A 9,343-nucleotide genomic window follows, 5' to 3' on the forward strand; every position below is an offset into this window, starting at 1 on the left:
GCAGGATGTCTTTCCTCAGCACTTTGCCTCCTCTGCACTCTTTATCAGAAATAGCTTGTGAACAATGGAAAGATCTTTTCTTTCTTCCCCCCTGCTTGGATTCAGCAAATATATTCATAAGAGGAGCCATTAAAAATGTTCATCTTGAGCATTCTTTACTGATGTAATTTCAGCAGAACTGACTGTGAGGAAGTCACTGTTGGCATTTTGCCCCTGACATGGCAGATCCTGCTCAGAACCCTCATCCTGTGAAAACTTCTGTTTGCATTCCCAAGCATGTGGAGCAGTCCCTGAGAGCAGAGCAGGACACAGCTCAGAAACACTTGATAAACTTCACCGTCTGTTTCTTAAGTGGTTTTAAATAATCAACCTCCTTTTTAATGCTGCTCTTCCTAAAGTCGGTGTAATTTCAGTGCTGATCTTCAAACCCCTTTGTCTAATCCGCTGTGTAATCTTTCCCATAACAAACCTAAAAAAGATCCTTGTACTCCCTGGTGGGCAGTTATCAGTGTATTCCCCATCGCCCTCACACATCAGCAAAGCTTTATCCCATCATCGGTTTGATTTTGAAAGCATTGAGGTAAATCTCAGGTGGCATCCTACACTCAGTGGGTGTGTCACTGATGAAATGACCCAGCCAGCTGGACAGGTTTATGTACAATTTACTGGAAATGTATTAAATGTGTCTCGGGAAATGATTCTTTAAAACGTTCTCACTGCCAGTGCAAGAAAGATTAAGACCTTGGCATGAAACAGGGAAAAAAATTAAATAATTTTCAGAAGCTTGATGTAAAATAATGATACTAAATGTAACTTAGAGTCACCAAAGGATGAGCATCTAGGCTGAATTCCTACTCCACCCTTGAGTAATTCCCATAATAATTCAGGGGTCTCTGAAACTTGCAGGCTGAATTTGAGCCCTGGCACAAGCACAGCGAGTCCTGCTTTAATCCCTCTCAGCCAGTTTGCTCAGACAAATGCAGGATTACATCGGCAAAACCAGGACTTGCAGGTGGGCAAGCTCTTTGGACAATAAACACTGTTGTTTTCATGTAATTGTTTTCGATATTCCCATTCCTCTTCTTATATTCCTTGGCTTAAATATTGTGAGGGCAGCACTTAGGCTGCCTCCCAGATCTTGTTTGTGCTTGAATTTCCTAAGCCACTCAAGAGGACTTTACAATCTCCTTGCTTAACATGTGGTTAGCTTTAGATGTCACTGCATACAGACTTTTTTTTTATTATCATTTATGCCTTTTGTATCCACCTGTACTTCAGTGTGACTGCCTTGTTTGGTTGCATGGAGCACCAAAGGAGAGCGTGGCTGGAGTTTTCTGTGGCATGAAGTGGGTAGCAATGGGGCTTGCCTGGCTTTTGAAGTGCCTCCAGGGCTGTTGGCATAGAGTGATCAGAATAAATGCAAAAGGTGGGTATGATGCCTCTCTGCCCCCAAACAGTGGAGTTACAATGGGTGGGAACTGGCAGTGGGTGCCACAGGCTGCCCAAGATGCCAAGGGGATGGCAGCCAAGGGGCTTGGAGCACCTTCCAGTTTCAGCATCTAAAATGATGCCGGGATAAACTGCTTTCTGCAGTATCCTTGAACATTTGCTCTCCGCAGCAAATAAAGGCTTTAAGTCCTTCCTCCTCTTCCAAATACACAATTTAGAAATAAAAGGTAATAACTGACGATACACAAACACTGAAATTTCCATTCTTCACAGATTAAATGATCCTTGCTGCAGATCATGAAAAGAGCCATTAGTGAGAGAGAGAGGGGGGTGGGGGGACACTTTGTGTAGCAACAAGCAGTATATTCTGTGCTTTAATAAGAGGGAAGCTGATGGAGAACTGCAGCATTTAAAATCACAGTGAACACAGCAGGCTGATTTTTGCCAGAGCAGGATGAGTGCAGGGGAATAGAGGAGGGTGAGACGAGGAGCAGAGCTGGCAGTGACCAGGTGCCCTCCTTAAGAGTTTCACAAGTTTGTAATTTCAGAGGGTTTTTTTTTTTTTAAGAGCATTTTAGCCCTCCCAGACAGGTTCTTGGGCTTCCTCTTCTCATCAATTCAGGCGCATTTTGAAGAAAATATTTCAACTCCTGTTCAAGTCAATAGTGATTGTTGTTTAGTATTGGATTATATAAAGCTATTTCATAGGGTAATGGAACTAAAAAGAGTAGTTAGGAGGTCTTTACAGCAGGCAAAGAGTTAATGGCTTCAAGTTGAGATAGAATAATTACTGCCTGGACTGATTTACTGTTTTATTTCTATGATGTTTGAAAATCTAATAAATCATTTTACTTTTATCTTGATAGATAATACTTTCATTAGGAAAATTAGAGGGTTCATTATAATGTTTATCATGAGCTGGAAGGTTTTTTCCTTTTTTTTTTTTTTTTTTGGTTTTAGGATTCCACAGTTCACTTTTGCCAGGTTTTCATTTTCTTTATCAAGTTTTCATTTTCATTGTCATTCCTAAGTGAATGCAGCAGCAGAGTAGTGGGCTGGATCAGACCTGGAGCCTACTTTGGAGGTGCCACCCACACTATTTACCTTGACTTCCTGGGGAGCTGTAGATGTTTTGGAAAGTCAGGCTGGAAGCTCTTTAGACTCTTAGATGCACAGATACGGAGACTGGAGGGGATTGTAAAGATCCTTTACTCTCAGTTTCTGGAAAATTCAGACTAAAATGCCCTTCCCCAGAGCAGGTGAGACCCCTTTATTCCTGCCAATGCAGTGCTGACCACTTGCTTGATAAACTCCACTTTGGCTTGAATGTGCAATTTTTTAACCTTTCCTCTTGTGTTGGTTTTTGCTAAAAAAACCCGGCAGTGATGGTGTGGGCTGGGGCTTGTGCTCACTCTTGGCCCAGCCTTGCTGTGGGTTAATAACCTCTTGGCTGCCATCTGGTTTGATGGTTTCCCATTAATATGGATTTATGGGGTGGGCACCAGGGCCAAAGGAGCTCCTCACCTGCAGCAGGGCAATCTAACACCCATTCCTGTTCCCTGCAGTAAAATCCTTCACTGCTACTTTGAGTGCAGAGTTTCCCTGCATCCAGCCACAAGGAATGTCACAAGGCACTGTCTGACTCCAGCGTAGTGTTTTGCAAGCCCATTTCAGTCCTCATTGCTAATTATGTTTGTTTGAAAATGCTTAAAGTGGTTGTAAAAAAACTCCAAAACACAACAAAAAAATGGTATCTTAATCTGGAAGATGCTTCCTTACCCATACAACATCTGTAAGCTCTACATACTCACTACTTAGGCTGATTGCTTCCACAATTAATGTGCTTTGGGTTTGTGATTCTGTAATCATCCATTGCATTGCAAAATGCACAGCATATATTAAAAAGTGTCTATAATATGTTTTAAAAGGAATTCTTAACTAAGCTCTGACCTCGACACACTCTGAAGGTGAAGAGGATCAATCATAGATAAAAGGAGGGGAGCTCTCGGAGGACATGCGTACCTAAGACTTTCTCTAGGTGCTGTTCTGGATCTGTATTTATTGGTATTTATCTTTGAAAGCTCAGACAAGTAGAGATGCTGTAATTGATTTTATTCGAAAGTGAGAGATGGGGTCAAATGGAAGCTTTTGGGTCTCCTGCTTTTACTTTTCTGCCTATATAGAACGAGGATTTTTACTAGAGGTGCTTAATGACATTCACATTTTTTTCGCCAAGCATGTGAATGGGAGCCTCCAGCAAATCGAACTCCACCTCTCCTAGCTTCAAATGAGCTGGGAAAGATCCTCATCCTGCCAACTCATCCTTAATTGTCCTATATAGTAAGAAGCAATTAAAACTAAAGGCCTGATTCATAAAAAATGTGCTTTGTGTTTGTGTCTGTGTATGTAGGGGCTTTTCCTGCACTCCAGCTAAAAGTGCAAGAGGCACATTAGCTTCCAGTGCACCTTTTTGCAATTTATTCCTTCCCTCGTTTTTTCTGAGTCACAAATGACCTTTTCTCCTGGGTTTCTCTGCACAAGTGAGTGTGAGAGAATCCTAGAATATCCTGGGTTGGAAGGGACTCACAAGGTTCATCCAAGTCTGAGTAGATGGAGGTGTTTGGTGTAAACCTTCTAGACAAAAAGTAAATTTTAGACAAAATGTGAAAATGTCCAAATAGAAGCTAATGGCTGTGAGTCAGCAGTGCTGGCTTCTGTTAGCTGATTGATTTTTAGCAAGCCGCTGGCTTGCTAGACAGGTTGTGAAAGATCTTTGCTGGGTCTGCTGGGTGTGCAAAGCCTGCAATCTCCTTCTCTCTTTTTCTAAAAGAGGAAAAATAAAATAATATTAAATAGTTAATGCACAGAAGAAAAGGAATAGAGGAGAATCATCTGTCTGATGCTGAAGTTCATGCAAAGCCTAAATCTGAGGTTTTTTCCTTATCATCTTTCCAGGTTCTTGTTTAATAACTGGATACCTAAATTAATTGAAATATATGAATGCAATTCCTATAATTCTTTTTTTTCACTTTCTTGTGTTTGTTCCAAGTAATTTTCTTTGGGGGGGGGTCTGGGTTTGGTGGTGGTGGTGGGGGTTTGTGGTTTGTTTCTTATTTTTTGGTTGGTTGGTGTTTTTGGTTTTGTTGTTTGTCTTTTTTTTTTAATTTTTTTGAGTTTGTTTTTTGTTGGGTGGTTGGTTGGTTTTGGGGTTTTTTCTGGTTTTTTTTGGTCTGTAAAGACTTTTGGGATATAATTTATGTGAGTCCCAGCTGCAGAGGGCTGCACAGGACTGCACGGTCTAAAGCTGAATCGTGTTCATTCTGTTGTGAAATACCTGTAACTTTTAGAAAGATCCCCACTGCAAACACCTCAGGGTCAGGTTTTGCTGGAGGTGCTTCCATCCAGTTTGGTTAAAATCATCAGGTTGTTTAAAAATACCCCAAGAAGGCTCCATTTTTTGTTGCTGCTATGCACTGTCTTGGGAGCCAGGCTGCTATGCTTTGTTTTTTGGTTATTCCCAAAATAATCCTGCTCAGGCATGGATCCTGGCTGCTTCCCATCTGCTCCATGGCCGTGGTAAGGCCATAGCCCTCGGTGGTGTTTGGCACCACTGGGAAGGTCTCCACTTGTGCCAAGAAAACAAGGGACTGTGTTTCCAGGTGCGGTGCCAGCCCGGCGCTAACCATACGGTGTTTTCTGCCGAGGGAAAAATTACCCTCTGGGGGAAGGAGAGGTGGCCTCCGGTCCACCTTCAGGATCGGAATCTGATAAACAGTTTCAAATGTCAGTGGCCTGTTGTTGGTAATTAAATCGTAATGACAGATCCGTGCTGATACTATCAAGGTGCTTTTGTCCCGGGAACCCTGCATTAAGAGGAGCCGCAACAGCAGTTTTGCTTGTTCCCTCTTCCTGCTGTTACAGTTAAATAGTTCATGGCCATCAGCTTCCCTAGCATGAATGTCACTGCCCCCTGCGTGGGTTTCATGCACAATCACCAGGAATGTGAGTGTGTCTTAAATATTTGAACGTTCAAATGTTTGTCATCCCCAACTAACCAGCATTCCTGGTTGCACATGCCATAGGCACACATCTGTTTGTGCCTCTTCACGTCCAGACCTGGAGCCTTTAAAATATATATCTGTTAACTTTTGGAGAAGGGAGGAAAATGTCTACAGAAAAGGTAAAGTTCAAAATAAAGGCACTCCGTCAGAGAAATATCAATATGCAGCTGTCAGGAGAACTGACATTCTGAGTCACAAACACACATTTTTGGTTTGGGGGGGTGGTTAACTTCTTCCATTATAAATGATTAAAACCACATGATCCATCATGGAGATAATAATAGCAGTCACCTTCTTAAAAACAACAGCAATTGCTTTACTCCCATATTCTTGTTTGTGCCCTGGAAAGAAAAGAAGCAAAAATGAGAGTGTTTCAGATGTTTTGGTGAGTGAGTGCCTTCAAAGAAGTTTTGGAGCCCTTTTCCATCCTGTTCTGTAGAGGTCAGCAAGTTTGAGAAATTACAGGCACTAAGTGAAAATGAAAACATCAAGAGGCTTGCTGTCTATCACAAGTATCACTAAATCTTTTTGAACAACCCTGGGCAGTGAATTATGGAAGCATGGAATTGACTTACAGTTTATTTCTAGTAACAGTCAGTTACTATGTCAAATCTAAAACCATTCAGAAAAGCCCATAAAAATGTATGACAAACTAACCAGCAACCTCTAGATCTTTTTACATGTGTATGATTTTAGAGAACATCTTCGCTAGTGCTTGTGGAAATGAACAGGCAGGACATTTTCACGAGGCTGTATTTTTTATCTTTTTTTGCCCTCCTCGCTCGTGTTGTTTGGCATCAGAGAAAGCCTCTGGAGTAGCTTTGCTGGAGGAAGACAATATGGTGTGTGGGCAGGGGAATGGCACAGCTCTTGCTCCTGCCTCCCTTGGTGATGATCTTCCCCCCTACCAGTGAATGGTCTCCTAGCAATCTCCCGAACCTTATTTCAAAGGGCCTTGTGAACGTTACCTGGGAACCTTGTAGCAAAGGTGTTGCACCAGCCATGGCTCACCCCAAGGTAAGAGAGGAGGAGAGGTCCTGTGGGATGGATGCTGGCTCAGTGAGGAGCTCACGGACGTGTTGCCCGCGTAAGGCCGTGGGGCTCTCCTGGTACCAGCAAGTTTGCTTCTGCTGTTGGCAGAGAGAAGAGCTAAAACTTTGGGTGTTCATGTGACCTTGTGGCTCTGTGGGGCAGGGGGAAGGGTTTCTCCTGGCTGCTTAAAATGCAAGTTTTTAAGACCACAGGGTGCTGCTTCTAAAAGCTGGCTGGGGTCAGGTTATTGTTGGGCAGCTCAGGGATCTGGGGAACAGAAGGTATTTCAAAACAGCTCCATTGTGTTCCCCCTGCAGTGAGTCCCCACTTCCTATTTCCCCCAGAGGACTCCTGGGAACTGGCACTTCCCTAAATGTGCTGCCAGATCTGAAATGTGTGGTTGGCTGATGTTGTGGCTTTTCAGGAGAGGCCCTTCCAATAATGCTGGAAAATAGCCCCTTAACTGTCCTTGGGTGGGGTCACAATTTTAGGGTGGACAGGACCATTTGGACCTAATTCTCTACCTCTCAGAGATGGGAGTTTGGGGATGGCTTCGTAAAACTAAGTGAAAATAAATTAATTAGAAACTATGAAGCAACTCAAGGCAATAGATAAGTCACTCTCTAGTCACTGTTGTGATGGGCAGACTGGTATCTACCAATTGGGTGGACCTATAAGGACGGTATTTGGCCACTTACTTGTGAGGATTACCCTGAAGAGACCAAACAGGGAGCAGGTCTTTCACACCTGTTTTTTTTTTTGTTTGTTTGTTTTCTTTCTAAGTGGCAGACAGCATTAAAATGTTTAAACATTTGCCACTGGAAGAATGAATGAAAAACATCATGTGTCCGGATAGCCATTTTGCTTTCCTTGTGGTGCTTGGGCTGGGAAAGCATCCAAAACCGAGTTTGTCTTGCAAGAAATGATTTCAACATCAGTCCCCTGGCAATTGTATTTTAAAACTAACACAGCCTAATAAACTTTCACTCATGAAACCATCAAAGTTGTGTTTACTAGCAGAACACTCAGGTCAATAAAAATACTCCACACACTAGGATTTGGGCTTTTATTATTTTGCATTTATTGAGAAACAAATTGCAGAACAAAGTGGGGCCACGAGTAAAATACTCCTATACATTCAGAATATAATACAAAATGTAATTAGGCAGCACACTGTTAAAAGTCAGGATCAAAATCTAACAATATGGTGTCACCAATTGTAAACTTGTAACTGTATAATACATAATTGTCAGCTGTTGAGAAAAGATCTCATTTTGATAACACATATTGAGATTGGAAGCTTGTTTGTTAATGACGGGTCTGAAAAATACTTATGACTCCAGGATGCTTGACAGCTCTAACTGCAACATTGTGCTGCACAGTCAAAGAACAGTGAGTTAGAAGGAACACAAACAAAAAATAAGATCTTTTTAGGGGTAGTGAAACAGGCATATTTATATTTAAAGAATGTATTAAAATCACAGCTATCCTGCTCTAATATTAGAATCAATCAGTAGATTGACTTGTGATTAATTTCTATTAATTTCTATTTTATATGCACAATTTGGCTTTAAAACTGGTTTTTTTTCAGAGTTGTTCATAATATCCCCAGCTTCATCTCTATGCAGAGGGCTGGGGAGAGGGGTGCTCTGCTTCCCTGGATGTGGGCTAGAGCCAAAGCAGCTCTTCCTGCCCACCTTTGCTGGATCTCAACACAACCCAGCCATGAGTTGTTTTCTCTCTGGCTTACTCCTCTCCTTGTGTAAAACAGGAGTCTGGGATTTCAGGATGTCACCTGGTTTCCTTCAGGACGGTCCCCTCCTTTTTTACGGCACCACCATGCGTGCACTCGGGACCTGTTGGCTGCTGGACATGGCTGCAGCCCCCAGCATTCCCTCATGCTGGCTTTCACAGCTCTGTGTGCCTGCTGAAGCCAATATTCAGCACAAAAGAGCAAAGCCGTATAAGTTGCACTAGCAAGTTGCTGCACACCTTTTATTTCTGATCTGTGCTGCTTTTATTTTCTTGGTGAGAGATTAAGAAGATATTGTTAAGGTTGTTCTAGATGCCACAAAAACTCCAGGTAGCATTTTGCTGTGAATTTCAAAATTTTTTGAGTAGTGTTGTGCTGGTAAACTCAGATTTGAACTCCCATGGCATATATTCTGTTCCCTCATTATCCCGTGTGCTCAGGAAGCTCTGCACAACCCGTAGCAACTTGTTTTCTCAGAGGGAGTGATTACATGTGGTAGAGTGGGTTTCTTTTGTGTGTGTGTGTGGCAGTCGTATAAAAGGCAGCCCCTGTTATTTTTCTGAGTATTTGTAGCAGCTGCAAAGGAAATGTCCGTGTTGCTCTATGTTTTAGAAATGAGGTGGAGAGTCTTGGTGCCTCTGGAGACTCTGCTAGCATTGCTGATGTCTTCAGGTGGCACCTGAAGACTGACTGAGCTTGCTGCCCCTGAGGAAGGATGCAGGTAGAAGGCTTTCCTCCCATTCACTCTGCCCCCAAACCCAGAAGGAACAGTGATCAGTTTGGACTTTAGGAAGATAAAAGAAAATGCCCGGGTTTGCATTGCTATTATGCTTCCTGCTGCTAACAAAGACTGCATTTAGTGCTGGTGTCACAACAACCTGCCACGGTGGTTCTGGAAATGTGTTTCCAGGTCACCCTCAGAGCAATGGCTCTAAGCAAAGGCAGGGGAGGCTGAGCTTTGTGCTGTCTGGAAACAGACTGAAATTCCTTTGGTGCCTTCAGGATCACAGTGGCTCTCTGTGCCCCACAGCAAAATCTGTGACCTCAG

At 42.7% G+C, this 9,343-nt stretch overlaps 1 long non-coding RNA gene across 1 annotated transcript in view; it reads left to right on the forward strand.

Annotated features, from left to right (window-relative positions):
- Window positions 1-9,343, forward strand: part of LOC108449368 — a 96,772-nt gene that overhangs the window by 1,074 nt on the left and 86,355 nt on the right. The gene's annotated exons all lie outside the window — the stretch shown is intronic.

Source organism: Corvus brachyrhynchos, unplaced genomic scaffold (genome assembly GCF_000691975.1).
Source record: "Corvus brachyrhynchos isolate BGI_N302 unplaced genomic scaffold, ASM69197v1 scaffold69, whole genome shotgun sequence".
Taxonomy (NCBI): Eukaryota; Metazoa; Chordata; class Aves; order Passeriformes; family Corvidae; genus Corvus; species Corvus brachyrhynchos.